Here is a 22,533-nt window from a genome sequence, read left to right as displayed (position 1 = left end):
GATATCCTCAGGTCCTATAATTGTAAAAGTTCAATGATCCATGTGTTAATGACATGTTTTAAGGGGGTTACTCTGGAATAAGCCCCTCGAGGAACATACTTATTGTAAGATTTAATTTTGATTTAATCTTATCCCATACACTGCACAGGATATAACATAGGCTAAGACTTTATGAGAAATATAGAAATACTCTCATGATGGGCTCAAAGGTTTATCATGATGGCTACAGCTTACTGTACTGGAAGAACTATCCTTGGAATATAGAACATAACAGCTTAATACCATCTTATAGGTTTGTTCAGAATGGTTTTGTTTCTTGAACAAAAAACTGGCTCCAGTAAAAAAGAAATTATAGGGAAGGGTCTTGTTACCTACAGAGGTAGGGAGCTATATAGACTCAAGAACACTATTTCTCTTTAAACTGATGCATATGCTTTCATTAAAAATAAAACAGCATGGAAGATTTATGAAAATACACAGATTTACTTAAAAACTCAAGGGCAATGAAGCCAAAACAAATGCTATAATCATAAATGAAGATCCTGCCTTGCTATGTGCTTTATCTTAGCCCCAAAGAAAACTTTTATCTATTTATATTCAGTGTGCTCCTATCATTTTGTTTATTTAGACTTACATGTAACAGTATTTTGCCTACTTATCACTACCATTGCTTATAACTCCTTTTTAAAAGCCAGGTTGACATCAGAGACCCAAATTTCATCCATTTGTTAATCTTTTGGCACCACATTCTGGGAGGTCAGTATCTGGTCAGGGTCTTCTGTTTCATATGATATGCAATATTTGCATCACGTGAATCTGATCTAAATGCCCAGCCTTGGAAATCAATCTAAAGAGGCCATTTGGCTTACAAAAATACTACTTGGCCAACAGAATATACACTGGTCCAGCACACAGAAACTAACATTTTACTTATCCCCCCCAGTCACACAGAGCCATGGAAGAAAGAAATAAGGAGCATTACCTATGAAGTATGTTTGAGGCAGTGATATGTTACTCCAAAAGAACTGACTGTCACTATTTTTCTCTATCTTGTATTCTTTGTGTCTTGAAGGTTTTAGGGTCTCCAGGAATTTCCTCTTAAAATTCAGTTGCCTGGCGACAGGGGTACGGGTCCAGGGTGGGTGGATCATCATAGCAACCCAAGAGTTGAACTGAAGGATAAGAAAATAAAAACATACACTAAAGGAGGATGTGACAAAATCACCAAAAATCAACACCATCTCAAAATATTACCTCATATTATTATTAATATATATTATTTATTCCTGCGAAAAATGCAAACCCTTTTGCCTTCAGTACACACTAGTGTACTGTGTACTGTGTTATTTTTCTAGTTTCAAAAATAAGCAAAACATCTCCAAATGATAATAGTTGAAGACATGTCTTATTTTCTCCTACTGACTTAGCAATTTTCTGAGACATCAATAAAAAGCCATCCTATTTGGCCATTGTTGGAGCTTTCCTCTACACTGGGACAATTAACAATAATTAAGAAAATGTGAATGTATAGATCCTTTACATCTTTGGTTAGGTTTATTCCTAGGTATCTTAAGCTTTTGGGTGCAATTGTAAATGGGATTGACTACTTAATTTCTCTTTCTTCAGTCTCATTGTTAGTGTATAGAAATGCCACTGATTTCTGGGCATTGATTTTGTATCCTGCCACGCTACCGCATTGCTGTATGAGTTCTAGCAATCTTGGGGTGGAGACTTTTGGGTTTTCTATGTAGAGTATCATGTCATCGGCGAAGAGGGAGAGTTTGACTTCTTCTTTGCCAATTTGAATGCCTTTAATGTCTTTTTGTTGTCTGATTGCTGAGGCTAGGACTTCCAGTACTATGTTGAATAGCAGTGGTGAGAGTGGACATCCCTGTCTTGTTCCTGATCTTAGGGGAAAGGCTCCCAGTGCTTCCTCATTGAGAATGATATTTGCTGTGGGCTTTTCATAGATGGCTTTTAAGATGTCGAGGAATGTTCCCTCTATCCCTACACTCTGAAGAGTTTTGATCAGAAATGGATGCTGTATTTTGTCAAATGCTTTCTCTGCATCTAATGAGAGGATCATATGGTTCTTGGTTTTTCTCTTGCTGATATGATGAATCACATTGATTGTTTTACGGGTGTTGAACCAGCCTTGTGTCCCAGGGATAAATCCTACTTGGTCATGGTGAATAATTTTCTTAATGTACTGTTGGATCCTATTGGCTAGTATCTTGTTGAGAATTTTTGCATCCATGTTCATCAGGGATATTGGTCTATACCCTCAAAACTATAGAACACTTCTGAAAGAAATTGAGGAAGACACAAAGAGATGGAAAAAGTATTCCATGCTCATGGATTGGCAGAATTAATATTGTGAAAATGTCAATGTTACCCAGGGCAATATACACGTTTAATGCAATCCCTATCAAAATACCATGGACTTTCTTCAGAGAGTTAGAACAAATTATTTTAAGATTTGTGTGGAATCAGAAAAGACCCCGAATAGCCAGGGGAATTTTAAAAAAGAAAACCATATCTGGGGGCATCACAATGCCAGATTTCAGGTTCTACTACAAAGCTGTGGTCATCAAGACAGTGTGGTACTGGCACAAAAACAGACACATAGATCAGTGGAACAGAATAGAGAACCCAGAAGTGGACCCTGAACTTTATGGGCAACTAATAGTCGATAAAGGAGGAAAGACTATCCATTGGAAGAAAGACAGTCTCTTCAATAAATGGTGCTGGGAAAATTGGACATCCACATGCAGAAGAATGAAACTAGACCACTCTCTTTCACCATACGTAAAGATAAACTCAAAATGGATGAAAGATCTAAATGTGAGACAAGATTCCATCAAAATCCTAGAGAAGAACACAGGCAACACCCTTTTTGAACTCGGCCACAGTAACTTCTTGCAAGATACATCCACGAAGGCAAAAGAAACAAAAGCAAAATGAACTATTGGAACTTCATCAAGATAAGAAGCTTTTGCACAGCAAAGGGTACAGTCAACAAAACACAAAGACAACCTACAGAATGGGAGAAGATATTTGCAAATGACATATCAGATAAAGGGCTAGTTTCCAAGATCTATAAAGAACTTATTAAACTCAACACCAAAGAAACAAACAATCCAATCATGAAATGGGCAAAAGACATAAAGAGAAATCTCACAGAGGAAGACATAGACATGGCCAACATGCACATGAGAAAATGCTCTGCATCACTTGCCATCAGGAAAATACAAATCAAAACCACAATGAGATACCACCTCACACCAGTGAGAATGGGGCAAATTAACAAGGCAGGAAACAACAAATGTTGGAGGGGATGCGGAGAAAAGGGAACCCTCTTACACTGTTGGTGGGAATGTGAACTGGTGCAGCCACTCTGGAAAACTGTGTGGAGGTTCCCCAAAGAGTTAAAAATAGACCTGCCCTACGACCCAGCAATTGCACTGTTGGGGATTTACCCCAAAGATACAGATGCAGTGAAACGCCGGGACACCTGCACCCCAATGTTTATAGCAGCAATGGCCACGATAGCCAAACTGTGGAGGGGAGCCTCGGTGTCCAACGAAAGATGAATGGATAAAGAAGATGTGGTTTATGTATACAATGGAATATTACTCAGCTGTTAGAAATGACAAATACCCACCATTTGCTTCAACGTGGATGGAACTGGAGGGTATTATGCTGAGTGAAGTAAGTCAGTCGGAGAAGGATAAACATTATATGTTCTCATTCATTTGGGGAATATAAATAATAGTGAAAGGGAATATAAGGGAAGGGAGAAGAAATGTGTGGGAAATATCAGAAAGGGAGACAGAACGTAAAGACTGCTAACTCTGGGAAATGAACTAGGGGTGGTAGAAGGGGAGGAGGGCGGGGGGTGGGAGTGAATGGGTGACGGGCACTGGGGGTTATTCTGTATGTTAGTAAATTGAACACCAATAAAAAATAAATTAAAAAAAAAAAAAAGAAAATGTGAATGGTGGCAGAATGTAATCACCCTCTTCCTGATCCTGTTTTTCGGGGTGTTTCTTTAAACTCCCACAGTTTGTCCATTAATCCAGTGGTGTTCAAATGGCTTTACAGATAATTACATTCCCAAATTTTCAATTTCCATATATTCTGTTTACTAAAGCTGATCTGCCTAAGAATATGCCTATAGTGCTCTTTCACAATCTCCTCCCTCTTTACAAAGGACAGATGGAAGTTTTTACCCACACAGAATCTTACCAGCTCATGGTTCATGACCCACAAATGTAAAAGCTTCTGGGACACCAAACAAAGAAACTTTTTCAAATATCTGCATTGGTACTAAGAAAATGAATTATTCTAATGACAATGTAACTAAACCTTTTTTAAATCAGGTTGTCGTAACCTGTCTGCTTTTTGGCAAAATTGGGAGACCAAAATCAACTTGTCAGATCATATAGATCATTAAAATCAAGCAACAAACAGTACCCATAGATACATAAATTGAGTGGGAAATTACATGCCCATGTATCTTACTAGTAGTAAGGGTATTTCCAATAAAATTTTACTTTCTTTGTTAATAATTATCAAAAATTTAATATATTTATTTTGTTTTTATTAACCATGCACTGACAATCACTTGTAGTGATAAAGCAATCCAGAATGATGTTTTTAAATACTTTGTGCCTTATGGTCACAGGAAATTAATTTTTAAAATTAATTTACTATCATAGAATTGAATACATACATATCTTTCTTAAAGGGTATATAATAAGTGGTCCATAAACAACATTAAAAATAGAGCTATTTACATTATGACTTCTGAGAGAAAAATGGAACAAAAAATTGAAGTTTTAGGAGAAAGAGTTATAAATTTTCCAACTGTTAAGAAGAGCTTATTCCTGTATTTTTAGAACAGATTGTTGCATTTTTCTTAATTTTTTAAAGATTTTATTTATTTATTCATGAGAGACACAGAGAGAGAGGCAGAGACATAGACAGAGAGAGAAGCAGGCTCCTCACAGGGAACTCGATGTGGGACTCGATCCTGGACCACCGCATCATGCCCTGAGCCAAAGGCAGATGCTCAACCACTGAGCCACCCAGGGGTCCCAGATTATTGCATCTTAGTTGATAATTGCATTTATATGCCATTGGACACAATTTAAAAAATGACACAATAGTTTTATATTATGTCAATGTTTATAATACAATGACAATTGCATCATTTGTAACTATTTCTCTTATAATGAGAATTTTGGATGCCAATTTAAAAATGTGCAAGGAGATACATAATTTCTCCAAATTCTGTCAGAAGAGCAAATTGTTTGATACCACCACATTTGCCAATAGTGAGGTAATTTTGTGGCACACTGAGTGGGTTATAAGAATGTTTGGAAAGCACAATATGCCTTGAAAGCTCAGAAGGCCCAATGGCACCATCTTTTCTTCCACCATCCAAATGCCCAGATATACTCAGAGGTCTCACTGGTATCTGAAAAACTGTATGTGATTTCTTTTTCAAAGACTTGACACATATTTTTACTCTGTTATCAAAGGATGGACAATATTTCACTAAATCTTACCTGAAATTAGTTAGTAATTTTAATTTTTAAACAGTTATCATCATCACCAACAAAGTGTCATTTGGAGATGTGAACCCTTAGAATAGAATACTCTCCCAGGAGTCCCTAGTCCCAGCTCAGCCACTACCAGCTGAGTGAATTTAGGCAATTCTGGTAAACTCTGCAATCTCAGTATTTTAATCTGCAAAAGTAAGAAAATATTTGCTTTTCTATATCACTGGGTTTTTCTAAGAAAAGTTGTGCTACTTCTTGCTAGATGGCTAAGATCTATATAAAGTGAAGTTATTTTAATTATTATCATTTGACCAAAAATTATTACTAATTGTTTACTATCCCTCTAGCACTATGCTAAACCCTACTGGGAAACAGAAATATAAGATCCAATTTCCATCATTAAGAAAATTCTAAACTAGTTGGAGGACAAAAGAGTGAGGATGCTGGTACAGTAAGAATAAAATAACATAAGATAAAAAGCAATAGTGTTGGTTTGACATTCATCTTTCTCAGTTTGTTATGCAATAAAGAGGACATTCCCTGGCTACCACTGACCAATCCACTGAAGAACACATCCCATGAACTTAAAAATATGTTTTCTGCCTTTCAACATAAATATGAACTATAAGAAAAAGAGAGCTAGCTAGAGCTCTTATCATCTCAACTTCCCCCAAATTAAAGAGACTTAAATATAAAGCAAAGTCTTTTTTCAGTTTATACAAATATTTACATATTATTTTGAAGTTTAGGGCTTTTATGAAGAGAAAATTAAGTGAAAACATGACACTATTTATAAAAGGTAGTCCCCTAAAATAGAAACAATAAAAAACAATTAGATTTGCTCCATTTATTGATTTAAAACATCTTTAAAGAACAGTGTAGAATACGAAACAGCAAGTCTCTATCCTCATGGAGCTAATATTCTAGCAGGACAGGAGAAACAAAAACAAGTAAATAAAGTATTTCTATTTAGAAAGTGACATGGGGGTGGGTGAGATACAAAGGTCTAGGAAAAGAGTCAAGAGGCGTAGAGACCCAATGTCAAGGTCAAAAGGCTTCAACCAGAAATACAGTCAGTATATCCAAATCATTGAGAAATGTGGCTGAAGCATAAAGGAGAGAACAGGGAAAAGCTTGGGCCAGACCAAGTAAACTTTTGTAGGCTGAGGTACAGAATTAGTATTCTAAGTACACTGTGAAGCCGCTGGAGTATTTTAAGCAAGAAAGTTATATTACTTGGAATATGTTTTTAAGAGATTATTCTGGCAGATTTGTTGATGAAGGAAATGGTGAGAATATTCAGATCTATATATGTCGTTTTAAAAAAAAAAAAAGCCAGCCTTAACAAAAGAGGGCAAGGGGGGAAAGATGGAAGAGAGAGTAAGGGATGAGACAGCAGAGAAATGTCTGAAGTGTTCTACCCCACAATGTCAGTACATGGCACCATTTCAAAGCAGTTTGTCCTTAGAAATGGATCTTCCTTTCCTTATACCTTTCTCCCTCTTACTCTAGATTCCTTAAGTACTCACTGACCTTATTTGTCTTCTAGCTGTCCAAATATCTTCACTACTATACCGAATGTGCCGAATTAATCAACTATTTCTTCTGTGAGCCCCATTAAAAAAAATTATTCTCTCAATGAAGTTTACTTCAGCTAGGTGTTAGAAGGAAAGCACTCTGATTTAACTAACACTAAAATGACAGTCTTCTAACAATTTCAAGTATATATGCCACTTTAAAAGCTTGTTAAAATACATGAATAGCGATTGAGAATGTTCACACAACTATGCAATAAATTTTTTGCAAGATTTTTAATTATTTATTTGAGAGAGTGAGTTAGTGAGAGAGAGCACAAGCAGGGGGCAGGGAGCAGAGGGAGAGGGAGAAACAGGCTCCCCTCTGAGCAGGGAGCCCTATGTGGGGCTGGAGCCCTATGTGGAGGCTTGCTCCCAGGACCCCAGGATCATGACCTGAGACAAAGGCAGATGCTTAACTGACTGAACCACCCAAGTGCCCCTATGTAATGAATTTTATAGAGTATGAAAGAATGGTAGGCATAGGCAAAAAGGTGATGAGGGGCAGTATCTATGAAATTCACCTCTATCTAATACAGTATCTAGCATAGTGCCTAATACATTGATACTTAAGAAAGAATGAATTAATACACTTTATATAATGTATTTATTTATTAAAAAATAAGAGCACCTCTTCTACTTATAATGTGATCACTTCAGTATATTTCTCTACTATTAGTTCCAGAAAACAGACAACAGAAAAGTGTAGTTTCAGAAATTAACTGTTCTACCAAAAAAGAAAGCTATTAATGCTTGACTACCTCACTTAAGGACAAGTTCGACTAACAGTATTCTATGCTATTGATAGCTGAACTTAGTGACTCAATAAATCATAAGTTTAAAATGTAAAGCAAATTATAATGCTAGTAATTTTTAAGACATGAAGAGATAAATAAGGAGAGGAAATTAAATTAAAAAATGTTAAGTAAGTCAGCACAGTGATGTCTCGTGCAAAATCCTATGGGGAAAGGAAAAGATATTCCAAATTTATTTGAAGATTTACTACATATTTAGATAGCCTTGATCATCTTATAATGATCTATTTAGGTAGCACTTACATTCTGAGAGGCACATGAATTCACATAACTACTTATCAGTCAATTCTTTTTGTAATTATAGAGTCAGACCAGACACTTGCTCCTACCAAGATGCTGTAAGTAATCCATGGTACAAATCAATAGGAGACACTAGATCACATTTGTGTTTCCAAAATAATTACCCCTTATTTTTCAGTGTCACCTGGAAATAAAGAAAGTCACATAAATAAATTTTGATATACCTGAAACTTATGTTTATTTTTTTTTGAAACTTATGTTTAAATGCTAAAACGTGTTCTATTTATTTTCTAATACAGTGAAACATTTGACTGTTCTCCAAAAGAAGACATGTCATAATTGGAGCTTTTGATTCAAATCATGATTGTGAATATCATTCATTTTATTTTAACATCTTCAATGATGAAGTATGAAGTGCCAGTTGTTCCTGTACTCACTACCTCAAGAGTACCCTTTCCCCTCACTTGACAATAGCTATAAAAAGTAAACCTTCCTTTTTACCACCACCTAACTTGCTGCTTCCAGTTACCAATAAATTAGGAAATCATGTTATCACTGATAAGTATTATGAGAAAATCATCTAAATTGATACCACTATTTTCAATTCAAATATATAACTACAGAGCGTTTTACTTCTTTTTGCTTTTATCTCTTTATCTTATACTAAAATTACTGATTTTCATATAATTATGATATCCCCAGGGTCCTGGGATTGAACCCCCATGTAAGGCTCCCTGCTCAGGGAAAAGCTGCTTCTCCCTCTCCCCCTTCCTCCCTACTTATGCTCTCTCTCAAATAAATAAATATTTTTAAAGTATTAATATATTATTACAATATGATTACTAAAGACAGTTTAACCTTGTCTTTGCAGTTTGTTTTGGCCATAGGATATATCTCACTAGCAGTGTGAAGTCAAATTATTTGGTTTTAAAATCCCTTAAAATAACTCCTCTTAATGTGATTAAGTCAGCAATGCAAAAAGTAGGTACATCAGGTTTCATTTTACTTGTGATTTTAGGAATTTTTCTTTTTTTTTTTTAAGATTTTATTTATTTATTCATGAGAGACAGACAGAGAGAGAGAGCGAGAGAGAGAGGCAGAGACACCAGCAGAGGGAGAAGCAGGCTCCATGCAAGGGGCCCGACATGGGACTCGATTCCGCGTCTCCATGATCAGGCCCTGGGCTGAAGGCGGCTCTAAACCGCTGAGCCACCCGGGCTGCCCAACTTTTTTTCTTTATTTAATTCTCTCTTATAATTACATAAAACATTTCAGTGGTTAGGCTGAGTTCGATCTACAATATCATGTACATTGGGAGGTTTCTATTTTCTACCCCTATTGTCTCTATCGTGTTCCCTCCATCTCACTAAACATTTTTATTAGTTTCTGGTTTATCCTTTCATTTTTCTTTACTTCTTAAATTTTATTTTCAAATAATTTTCTGTTTTCAGAAAAGTTGCAAAAATAGAGGTCTATATGCCCTTCATCGAGCTTTGCCCAATGTTGACATCTCACATAACCATTGTACATTTGTCAAAAATGAAAAATTAACAACTGGTACACACTATCAACTAAATTATAGACTTTTACTCAGATATCACTAGTTTTCCCATTAATGTCCTCTTTCTGTTCCAAGATCTAATCCAGGATATCTCATTTTATTTAGGCCATTTTTATAAAAGTAAGGTAACTAACATATATTTTTATTTTATATTTATTTATATAACTCTTTCTTAGATAAAAGGTAGAATACTATATACATCTGTCTTCTTTTTCTTCTTTAAATTAACAGTATATCCTGAAAATTATTCCATAGTAGTATTTATATTTTTCATTCCTTTTTATATTAGTTTGTATTCTATTGTGCAGATATGTTACGGTTTCATGTCTTCTACATACAAAAACTTTAGCTGTTCAATAATAAACTTAATCACTGTGGAGAATTGTTTTGAATAAAATGGTAAATTTCTAAAAAACAGTCATGTCCAGAGCCTAATAATTAAGAACCCAAAGTGTAAGTGATTACATGACTAAACCTTACAACAGAAGTTGCTACCATAAAGATCACTACTGAAAAAGTACAAGCAACATGTTTAACTTTTTTCTTTCACTGAACATAGATTACTTCTTAGTATGTTCCTAAATCCATAAAATAAAATGCATAGTTAAAAATAAAACTAATTATAGTGAAATACACTTATCAAATCACTAAATAAATTTGCAAGATAGTAATATGTGTGTATATAGTAGCAGTCTAATAACCACCAATTCAAAGTAATCATGAATATAAATCATGTTTTAAATTTTATGCAAATTTTATTATGCGACTTGAAAATATTTGTTACTCCTACAGGTTGACAAAGTCAACAAAGTCTCATATTGTATTGCTAATATTGTTGTGGTTTGTAGCATACATTTTCAATTGAATGAAATTCAAAATTTCAGTTAAAGGTTAATGAAAATAAATACATAATTGTTCCTCACTCAAGTTTACAGAACCTCCATTTCTTCCCATAGACCCCAAGTGACAAACCTCTTCCTAATGTCAGGAAGGAGCAATGAAAGAAAATACTACCTAGGTATTTTTGCTAACTTTCTATTATAAGAGAAGCAGGAAATTCATGTTTATTAAACATCTATTATTTGTCAGGATAGAGGAGGGATTTTATACATATATATATATATAAATGGGCATTAATATAGACATTAAATTCTATTATATATGTATGCATGTGTATATGTATTTGTATGCATATATGTATGTATATATAATAAAACTGAATCCCCACAAAACCCAATGAGTCTAACAAAGTTTAGTAACTTTCTCATTAGTGAGGATAGAGTCAGAAATCAAGGTTTGTATGATATCCACTATCTCATGGAATAGAGAAGCCTTATATAGCAACATACCAGGAGTGTTTGCACTTTAATAGAGAAAGCCTACAGGAAACCGTTAGAAAGAAAAGGAGGAGAGAAAGAAAGAATTGCTTTAGCGGTAAAATTTCAGATATCAGAAATGATCCAGAAAGGATATTCTTCTAGGTTTATTCCTTTCTTAAAATCCTTCAGATCACTTCTCTATTCTATACATGTGTTAAGATCAGCCTCATATTATTTTTTATTATCTTCCATGAGAATGCCTTCTCTATTGCCAACACTCTGGAAATGTTTCAGTTAAAAAATGAAATACATATAGAACAATAAGGTATCATTTGAAGAGCTCTCTTAGTAATCACTGTCATGTGTTAGTCACATTAGGCTGTTCCTTACTACCAGGTTAGAGTAAGGTTGTATATTTAGAGCTCAGAGATCCCAAGTGGTGGAACTTGAAAAAGTGGCATTCTGTAAGACAGGACTGGATACACAGCAAGTACTGGAATGCAGCCATGTGATTAATATCTCCTGGTTATAGCTGATTCAGCACACAATTTCATAGGCACAGTCACATGTCTATTCACAGATCATGTTCAAGAAGTGAATGCCTGATATAAACATCTCACCTGAGATATCCAATCAGTGCAGTACTGGATGATATGGCATCAGCCTTACCAGGAAAGACCCCATAACCTCTTTAGAGCTAGCTTACTGAACTAATGCTACTAAAGCATTAGATTATAAGCACCAAAAATTTGAAAAACCCCATAGTCTTCATTTTTTCATTGCTTACAACACTAATAACAGCCAAAATCTCTGCATAATAGGTGTTTTGTAGGCAGATTCATTTCATATTTGATTTTTTTTTAATCCATGAGGTGCTTAGCTTAGGAAATATTTTTTTTTGTCCCAGGCTGATTATGTTATCCAAATTGAACTATAGCCTATTGACTTCAGCCTTTGCTTACAAAAGGGAGAAAACTCTAAGGAAAAAAGCCAAGTTCTGTCTACTAGCCAAGTCAAAACGAGTAGTCCCTAGAGCTAGTCATCATAGAAAGCCTGCCTGCCAAATGTTTCACACTTTTTTCTTTGGCTGCTGTTCATAGCTTGAGTTTGTTGCAGGACACATGGACCTGTGTCAGTAGCTCACCCTACCACTCATTAACCTTCTGCACAAATCACCTCCTCTACTTCATCAGTATTATACTTTCTTGTCCCCTGCAGTAGATTGTTTGCAGAAATGGCCACAATTCCTCTCATCTCATATGTCCTTTTGCAGTGTGACTTTGCCCTTCTTCCCAATAAGAGACGAAATCTATTTCCCTTCTGCTTGAATCTAGGCTGGCCCTGTGATTTGCTTTGACCACCAGGATGCAGTAGAAGTAATATTATATGACTTCAAGGCCTTCAGAGGCTCATAGCTTTAATATCTCTCTCTCTTGGGACATTGAGACTACCATGCATTAAAGTAGACCAGTTTCACCAAATGGAGGATGAGAGGCCATGTGGAGGAGAACCAAGGTGCCCCAGCAGACTGCTAACATCAAGTGCCAGAGGTATTAGGGAGGACATCTTGGGCCACCACCTCAACCGACTCATCATACAAATGCAATCATGTGATCCCAGTCAAGACCAGTAGAAAAAACATCCAGATTACCAATCCAGAGAATTTTGAGAAATAATTAATAGTTGTGGTTTCAAACTATTATGTTTTGGGGTGGTTTGTTACACAGCAATAAATAACTGAAAAACTCTCTTTAGCAATCCTTCCTCAACAACAGTGATCCAACATCAATCTTTTGTTCAATGGGAAGGAAAATCTCCGTCTTTATAAACATTTTTTTTTTCACATAATGCTTGCTTTTTCAGGCCAAGTGATGGACAGTCCAAACATAGGGCTATGGTCTAAGTGATTAGGAAATTCCCCAAACAGCTAGTTGGAAATAAATAAATGACAGAAAACACCAAGTGCTTAAGATAGGAATAAGGACTATAATATAGGTATTAAAGCAAAGAAGACCTAGATTGGAATAGTAACTCCACCACTTTTAAGGACTGCATTAATAGGAACTGACAGAAGTTCCTTCCAGTATACACAAGTCATCTTTCTACCTAAACTTGATAAAATGGAGTTTTGTAGAGAGTTTGGCTATGAGGACTACCAGCCTATCATAGAATGAGTTCTGAGTCCTTTATTTCTTAATTATTTTTTTCCTTTTCCATTCTTGGTCTTTTATCAGCTTCATAACTCATGTTACCAATACATAAGATAGATATTATTTACCAAGCTCTATATGCTATCTATAAACCTCATAAATGGTAAGCAAAATTTGGGGGCAGAGGTATACTACTTTAATCAGATTCTCAAACAAGTCTTTTGACATCTCCCCTAACCTTTCCAAAAAAGAATAAGAAACACTGATTTAGAGAGTAAAATGCCACTTAAAAACAAAGGCTTTTTTTTTTTTAACTAGCATCTATTTAAATGCTTCATTTGAAAATTTGCAACTCGTATTGGTTTAGGAAAAATTAAATTTTTCAAGGAATAAACCTATATGAAAGGGCACCTTTCACACAAATAACAAGCATACAAATTATGCAATCAGAACACCTGGAATCCAGAAGATCTGATGCTTAAAAACAAATGCTTCTGAGGACTTCCCTTCCAGGAAGGTGGAGTAGATGCACTTTTCCCTATTCCTTTCACTAAATACAGTACAAAATGCTTGATATTATATATAAAACAAACATAAGACCAAAAGGTGAAGAGAAGAAGGCAGATGAGTTAGGGACATCAGGACCCTAACAACATGGTGATGGGTTCCTTACGTTTTATTTTTGTTTCATATATCCCAGACTTGGAGCTGAAGAAGTCAGCAACCGAGAAACACCAATGAATAAAGCAAATGCAAACAACAGCAGCAGGCTGCTATTTAGCCAGAGGTCCAGGAAAGGAGCAGTCTAACAAGACAAAAATTGTTTAAAAAATAAACACCACACAAAATAAGAACATAGAAGAAACTGAGCCTACCCCCACCCTCACTGTCACCCCCACCCTCATCCCCAACCCCACCCAGAAAGGACAAGTGACAAGTGAAAACCCTAGACTTTAACCATCATAGGCTGTAATAAGGCATCCTAATACTCACTGCCCACTTACTTAGACACTCATCCCTGTGGGCAGTAATGAGCCACCCTCTCATGCACAAATATCCATGGTGTCAGTGGATACCACATGGGGAGCATTGGACTTCAATCCCCATGCAGCAGTAACAGGATCCCCCTGTCTCTTCCTGCTAGAGTGGTATCAAAGGACCCCTAGAGGAAAGTAAGGATTTATACCACTCTTCAGGAGAAATGAGGCCACTCCCTCTCTCTATGTGTGGTCAGATAGAGAGCACTAAGGAGGCTTCCCATTAAGGAAGACCTATGAAGAGCTGGAAATTCCATTCCTGCCCATAGTAATAAGGAGTATTCTCCCTTGAGTATCAAGGGAGCCAGAGTAAAGAACCTGGATGGACTTCTACCCCTACCTGGGATTAAGGAGGTAGCACCCTTCCCTCTCTGGGTGTCAAGAGAAAACCACTTCTGAGATTTAAATAAGATCTAGAATCTCTTAACATAGCAAAATATCCAGGTTTCTTTTTTTTTTTTTTTTTTATATCCAGGTTTCAATTGATAATCAGTTATCATACCAAGCACCAGGAAAATCTAAAACTGACTAAAAAAGTTAAGAGTTAAGGGACCTGTGGAACTATAACAAAGGAGCTAACATTTATGTTTGAGTCCTGGAAGGTATGAGTAAAGAGGATGGGGCTGGAAAAGCACCTGAAGAAATAATAGTTGACTGACAACTATTTGGAAAAATACATAAACTTACGGATTGAAAAGGTAAAAATTATTCCCAAACAGGATAAATCCAAGGAAATCTACACCAATTATGCATCATAGCCAAATTTTGAACAAACTAATGAAAGGTCCTAAAGGCAGTAAAAAAAGAAACACCTTAACTATAAGGGAAAAACAATTCAAATGATAATGGATTACAAATCAAAAACCATGGAGACCAGAAGGAAATAAGCTACCATTTTTAAAGAACTGAAAGAAAAAAACTGTCAACCCATAATCTTGTATCTAATGAAAATATCTCAAAAATTAAGTAGAAATCAAGCCTTTTTCAGATGAAGATAAACTAAGAGAATTTATCACCAGTAGACCTACTCTAAAATTTTTCTAAATGGAAAAGAAATGATAAAAGAAGGAACCTTGGAACATCAGGAAAGAAAAAAACAAACAAACCAGTAAGCAAAAACATGAATAAATACAAGGGACTTTTCCTTTTAAGTTTCCTAAATTATGTTTGATAGATGAAGCAAAAAGTATAACCCTATCTGATGTGATTCAAAATGTATGTACAAGAAATAATTAAGAGAATTATATTGTAAATAAGGGAGGGTAATTCTATTGTGAAGGAGGTAAGGTTTCTATACTTCATTCAAACTGGTAAAATGATGACACTAGTAGACTGTGATGACAAATGAATACATAATATAATATCTAAATTATTTAAAAAGCTAAATAAAGAGATACACTCAAAACACTATAGGCTATAATAAAAAGGAACTATTGATAAATAGAACAAGCTGAACATATGTCCAGAAAATTATGCTGAGTGTAAAAAAAGCTGACCCCTAAATGTTATAAACTATATTATTCCACTTATATAACATTAGATATATAACAAAATTATAGAAATGGAGAACAGATTAGCAGTTGACAGAGGTTAAGGAGGCATAAAAGGGAGGAGGATATGGCTATTATATGGCTATTTTTTTAATTTAAATTCAATTTGCCAACATATAGTATAACACCCAGTGCTCATCCCATCAAGTGCCTTCCTTAGTGCCCATCACCCAGTTACCCCATCCCCTATATGGCTGTTATAAAAGGACATGAGAAATCTTTGTAGTGATGGTAATGTTCTATGTCTTCATTACATCAATGTCAATATCCTGGTTGTGATATTGAACACTAATTTTCCAAGATGTTACCATTGAAGGAAATGGGGTAAAAGGTACACAGGACCTCCTTGTATATTTGCAACTACTGAATGTGGATCTACAATTACTTACTTTCAGAATAAAAAGTTTAATTTTAAAAATTCACAAAAGTGAACAAAAATAAATAAATAAATTATTCTTGAAGGACTACTATGGTCTTTTAGTTTACTTCTCTTTCTGAGCCAAATTCAATATCACCATTGACTGAAACTTTATGAAAAGTCCTGAGGTCCATATAAAAATAGGCATACTTGGCTAAAGTAAGAATAAGACAAGAATGAGCAAACTGTAAAACCTCAGACTAAATTCTATTTCTTCAACCCTCATTGAAATTAAAGAATACTAGCCTATTTAAAAACAGATACTAAGGGATGGCTGGGTGGCTCAGTGGTTGAGCATCTGCCTTCATGGTCAGGGCATGATCCCAGGGTTCTGGGATCAAGTCCCACATTGGGCTCCCTGCATGGAGCCTGCTTCTCCCTCTGCCTGTGTCTCTGCCTGTCTCTCTATGTCTTTCATGAATAAATAAAATCTTAAAAAAAAAAAATGGATACTAGAAGTTCGACCAAGGAAAGCAGTTTAGAGCACTGTGACTCTCCTTGCTTGTGTGTTACCAGAGTTTATGTCTGTATACAAAAAACAGTAGTAGAATTCTACTAGGTAAACTATACCTGCCATTACAACTCGTAATTGCAAACTGGTTCTACCTCCACAGGATGGGCCCAAAGTCATCAGGTGAATCCCTACCCTTAAACTCAGCCAGCCACTGGACTAGCAAATACCATTTTCATCCATCATCCACCTAAAACTTGTAATAGCTTTCTTCTTCCTATAGGAAAAAGATCAAGCTTCTTAGTCTAGCTCACAAGGCCACCATTTAGCCCCACCCACTTCTCTACCTTCTTCTACTTGTCCCCACAAAAACAAAAACAAAAACAAAAACAAAAACCCACATTCACCTCAGCCAGAGGGTCTGTTCATTTATCCCAAATTTCTGTTCATTTTCCTTCCTCTCTTTATCACACTGCTTCTCTTACCTAGAAAGCTTCTCACTCCTCCTCTCTATTTTACTAAGTTCTACTCTTTTTCAAGACCCATCTCCACTTTGAAGCCTACCTTAGAGATGTCTCTGGCCACTAAACCTCTTTTCTTTCGGCTGTAAGTCATTTTTCCACATGTTATTTTCTAACATATATTATTTTTGTTATTTATGGTTTTCTTTGCCTAAGTACTCTCTCCTTATTCAGACCACAAAATACTTAAATGGTCTTTTATCTCTATAGATTTCTGAAAAAAGACTATATATATATGTATATATATATATATGTATATGTTTATGTTGATGATGGCAAAGATTTTAGTATTAGATCTTGTATGGAAATAACTTGCTCTCCCGCTAGACTTCAAATTCTTCAAAAACAAAATGAGGAAGGGGAAGTAGACCAGTAGTTCTTAATCAGGGATATACATTAAGTCATCTGGGACTATCTTTGAAAATACACATATCTAAGTCCACCTGCCCCCAAAGATATGGATTTAGTATGTCTGTGGTGATCCTGGATTCTGAATTTTAATACTCACCCAAGTAGCTCTCTATTCTACTTGAGAACCACTGTATTGGATGATCTCTAAAATCCTTTTCAGGTAATATTGTTGACTTTGTGTTTTCATTAAAATACATTTTTGTTCCAGTAGCTTTAAATTGACAGTCTATCTCAGTTTAGCTGATTGTGTGTTTGATAAAGGCATGAGAATCAGAATTATTTGTAGGTAAAAAAACATTAAATTATTAGCTGAAACTAATTCAGTGAAGGAAAATACAGTGTAGTGTTATGGTTAGTGTCAAGCTCTGGAGTTCCTTATACTAGGGCTCCTATCTCAGATCTACCACTTGTTAGCTATGTGACCTTAAAAAAGTGACTTAAGGTCTCTCAGTTCTCCCTACATTAATACAATGGGGAAAATGCTAATACCTACCTTATAGGGCTACTATGATGAATAAGTTAGTTAATACATGTAAGGCAATCTTGTTTAGTTCCTGGAATATATTAAGTATCCAATGCACTTTAACTGCCACTGAATAAATCTTTACAATCCCATTCACTTGTAGATATTCTACAACAATGGCTCCCAACTTACAGTTTGAGGGAAACTCCAGAGAAACTGCACCTAAATCCCTAAAGTGCAGCTAGTACTATCTCTTAATTGAATATATAATATATTTTGCTTATAAAAGTACCATTTTTCAAATATATGTGTATGTTTTGTGACTAACAAAATATTAACTCAAGTAAACAGTGCAACTGAATTTAGAGTTGTTTTTTGTCAGTATATATTTTCACAGTTGTAACTACTACCAGGCAAAGTTCCTTCAATTTATTTTCTTCATTTTAAAGGTTTCAAACAGACCAGGAAACATTACCAGGAATATCAAATTACTATCAGTATCATTTCCTAAAACTATTTACCACAGTCACAACATGATACACAGGAAAAAAAAGGTTTACCAATAAAACCATAAAAAAGAATATATAAACTGCTAAATATTTATTTTTATTCTGAAAGGGACAGATTTGAAGAAGGAAAAGGAAAAAATATGACTATTGCATAACGCGCTATCTAATAAAACTGTTACAGTCTTTCAAGCAGATTTCTACAATCTTAGTGTCTCCTTGGAATTCACAATTCAATAACTAAACACTTGAAGAAAAAAAAAGAAATTAGCATTACGTTGCCATATCATTATTTCCATAGTTTGTGTGCAAGCAGAAGCTAACAAGGCTGAATGCACAACTCATTCTTGTTTAAATAATCAAAGGACAAGGTGAGGACATAAATGGCTCCCTGTTATGTATGTTCTTCTGGCATATTGCAAATGGAAAAAAATTATAAATAACAAAGATAAACATTTCAAAGAAAAAAATTAACTTCCTTGATTGAGAAAACAATAAGAATAAGCAGGATTTCTACAAAATTTTAGAAAACTAACAGACTTTTACTCCATTTTTTACTTAATTTTCACTTTTTTTTCAGTGAAATATTGTAAGACAGGCAAAATATCACTTAAACCCATTTTTAAGAAATGGAGAACTTCAATTACAGAGGTAATTACACGATTGTCCAGTTGCCCAAAGCACCCTTACTTTAGAGCTCATTGGTGATAAGAGAGTTCATACTAGTCTAAATATTCCATCCTGTTTATGGGATTCTATTTCATTTGTTTGTTTGATTGGTTGGTTGTTTGGCTGTTTGATAAATTCAAAGTGATCCTGCAAACTCTCATTAAGTTGTGATATCCAAAGGCAAACCATTTAAGTTCATTAAAACAAAACAAACAGTAGAAAAACAAGGGATGGGAGTCTGAAGACTATTTGGAGGGTAAACTTGAACAAATCACTTAATCTCCCTCAGAAGATCACTTAATCTCTCCTTAGGTACTTTGATTGTAAAATGCAAAAATTGGCTTGCTCAGGGATTGCTAAAATCTTTAATTCAACAATCAACAAAGCATAGTTTGTAACTCTGCAGGTCTCCTCCCCTGGATCTGGAGATGTGGTAAAGACAAAATCTTCATGAATAAATACAACCCTCCTCACGTTACTGTACTCTCTCAGGCCAGGCCTGTCAGCACATCATTCGGGGTACAAAGAAAGAACTCTGATGAAACTATGGCAAATAAGACCCAGGAATTGTTGGTGTGCCTGGGTGGCTCAGGTGGTTAAACATCTGCTTTCAGCTAAGGCCATGACCTCAGGGTCCTGGGATTGAGCCCTATGTGCTTTGGGCTCCCTGCTCAGTGGGGAGTCTGCTTCTCCCTCTTGCTCTGTCTCTCTCTCTCAAATAAATAAATAAAATATTTTTTAGAAAGACCCAGAAATTATAACACAGTGATTCTATTCCCTATAAAAGGATAGCTTTTGGTTTCCCAAAGACTTCAGGTTGATCTATGATGAAACTTCTATGAAAAGATCCATAATGTCTCAACGCAACATAGCTACATTTCCTTTAATCTGTAAGTCATACCTTTTGACAAAAGCCATCCTGGAAGAAAAGAAGTACAGCATATTCAGCACGAGCTGCAATTAAATTCAAATTATTAAACAAATGTTAGAGGCAGTGGTGCCATCTAGCTGCTAGAATGGCAAGAGGTTACTTTTTTTTTTAAGATGTTACTTATTTTTATAAACTCCTATAGTAAAGCAAATATTGTGATCATTTTATCTAGGCAGTGAAAAACACAATATTTCTTTCTTATATCTCCATACACATGTAAGGAAACAGAGGCACAGAAAGGGCAAACAGTTTTACCTAAAGTCAGTCAGCTAATCACTAGCATAACTAGAATCAGATCATGGTTCTTTTGATTCCTAGACTTTAGCTCTTTCCACAGCCTCACTGCTAATTAAAGAGAGGTCCCTAGGCTTCACAGCATGTTCTCTTTCACCAGGCACCTCTCCTCACATCAAATAAATCATTGTATTACAAAAGTATTCTACCTTTCTTACACACGTGGGAAAATTATCCACTAATCAACTCTTTGAGAATCTATTTCTATGAAGATCCCACAGAAAAGAAGCCAAAGTAACTAAAGTAAGTAACCAGACAGATCTTGTTTCCCACTTGAAAATCCCTAGAACCAGGTTTCAAAACTACCAAAAATACTTGGACCTGCCCTATCAATACAGCAGAATTCCTGTCTTCTAACACTTGAGAAGGTTATCTGTACTGGAGTAGGAGCATTCCTTTCCATTTTCTTCTGGTCATCCTACCATTGCTGTCATCAAAACCACTGGGAAGAGAAATGGAGGAAAATGTTGTTGTCATATCTCCTGACATCCTCTCCCCAACCTCACATTCATGGGGAAGCCATTTTAATTATACAATTCAATGGTATGGAATACATTCATAACATGCAACCGTCACCACCATCTCTCTCTGTAACTCTTTTCATCTCGTAAAACTGAAACTGTACCCTTTAAACAATAATTCCCCATGCCCTCCTAGCCCCTGGCAACCACAATTCTACTTTCTGTCTCTACAGTTTTGGGTATACTAAGTATGTCATATAAGTGGAAGCATACAGTATTTGTCTTTTTGTGACTGGCCTATATCATTTAACATAACATCCTCAAGGTTCATCCATATTATAGCCTGTGCCTGAATCCCCTTCCTTTTTTAAAATTAAATAATATTTACTTATATACATACAAGTAAATATTCACATTTTGCTTATTCATTCATCTACTGATGGACACTTGGGTTGCACACTATGTTTCAGTTACTATGAATAGAGTTGCTTGAACATGGATGTACAAATATCTTTGAGATCCTGATTTCAATCCTTTGTAGTTTATCTATCCAGAAGTGGAAATGCTGGATCATATGGTAATTATATTAATTTTTTTATAAACCATACTGTCTTCTACAGCAGTGATACCATTTTACACTCCCACCAACAGTGCATAGGCTTCCAATTTCTCCATATCCTCACCAACATTTGTTTTTCTGTTTTTCATTCTTTCTTTCCTTTTTTTTTTTTTTTTTTTTTTGATAATGGTCATTCCAAAGGGTTTGAGGTAGTATCTCATTATAGTTTTCACTTGCACCTCCCTAATAATTAGTGATGTTGGGCATCTTTTCATATACATATTGGCCATTTGTTTATCTTCTTTGGAGAAATATTCATTCAAGCCCTTTGTCCATTTTTGAATTATTTTGTTGTTGAGTTTAAGGAATTTTCTATACACTATGGATATTAATCACTTATCAGATACATATTTTGCAGATATTTTCTCTCATTCTGAAGAATGACTTTTTGTCCTGTTAAGAATGTCTTTCGGTGTACAAAATTTTAAAATTTTCATGAAGTCCAATTTGTCCATCTTGTCTTTCTTGTATTGCTGTGTCTTTGGTGTCATTGCCAAATTCAAAGTCATGCAAGTTTTGCCATATGCTTTCCTTTAAGAGTTTTCTGGTTTTAGGTTTTACATTTAATCCATTGCAGGCTAATATTTGTATGTTAGATAAGTGTCCAACTTCATTGTTTCACATGTGGATATTGAGTTTTCCCAGGACCATTTGTTGAGAAGATTATCCTTCCTCCAAAGAAAAGTCTTGGCAGCCTTGTCAAAAATCATTTGACCATATAAATGAGGATTACTGTCTAAGATCTTTAGTCTATTCCATTGGTCTCTATTATCTATCTTTATGCTAGTACCACACTGTTTTAATTAGCATAGGTTCGCAGTAAGTTTAGAAGTTAGGAGTTCTCCAGCTTTGTTTTCTTCAAGACTGTTAGGCTAACTTGGTGTCCTTTAAAATTTCCATGTGAATTTCTATTTCTGCAAAAAATGTCATTGGGATTTTGTTAGAGATTGCACTGAATCTGCAGATCACTTTGGGT

At 35.3% G+C, this 22,533-nt stretch overlaps 1 long non-coding RNA gene across 1 annotated transcript; it reads right to left on the bottom strand.

Annotated features, from left to right (window-relative positions):
• Positions 1-575: 575 nt before the first annotated feature.
• LOC102154842 lies at positions 576-21,621 on the bottom strand. Its single transcript, XR_005358619.1, has 3 exons — positions 21,339-21,621; positions 20,154-20,919; positions 576-1,172 (listed from the first exon to the last, which is right to left on the bottom strand). It is a non-coding gene; the product is annotated as an uncharacterized LOC102154842 (long non-coding RNA).
• Between the last annotated feature and the right edge of the window lie 912 nt (positions 21,622-22,533).

Source organism: Canis lupus, chromosome 4, assembly GCF_011100685.1.
Source record: "Canis lupus familiaris isolate Mischka breed German Shepherd chromosome 4, alternate assembly UU_Cfam_GSD_1.0, whole genome shotgun sequence".
Taxonomy (NCBI): Eukaryota; Metazoa; Chordata; class Mammalia; order Carnivora; family Canidae; genus Canis; species Canis lupus.
The sequence above is the reverse complement of the archived record's forward strand: the minus strand, read 5'-3'. Positions and strand labels throughout refer to the sequence as shown.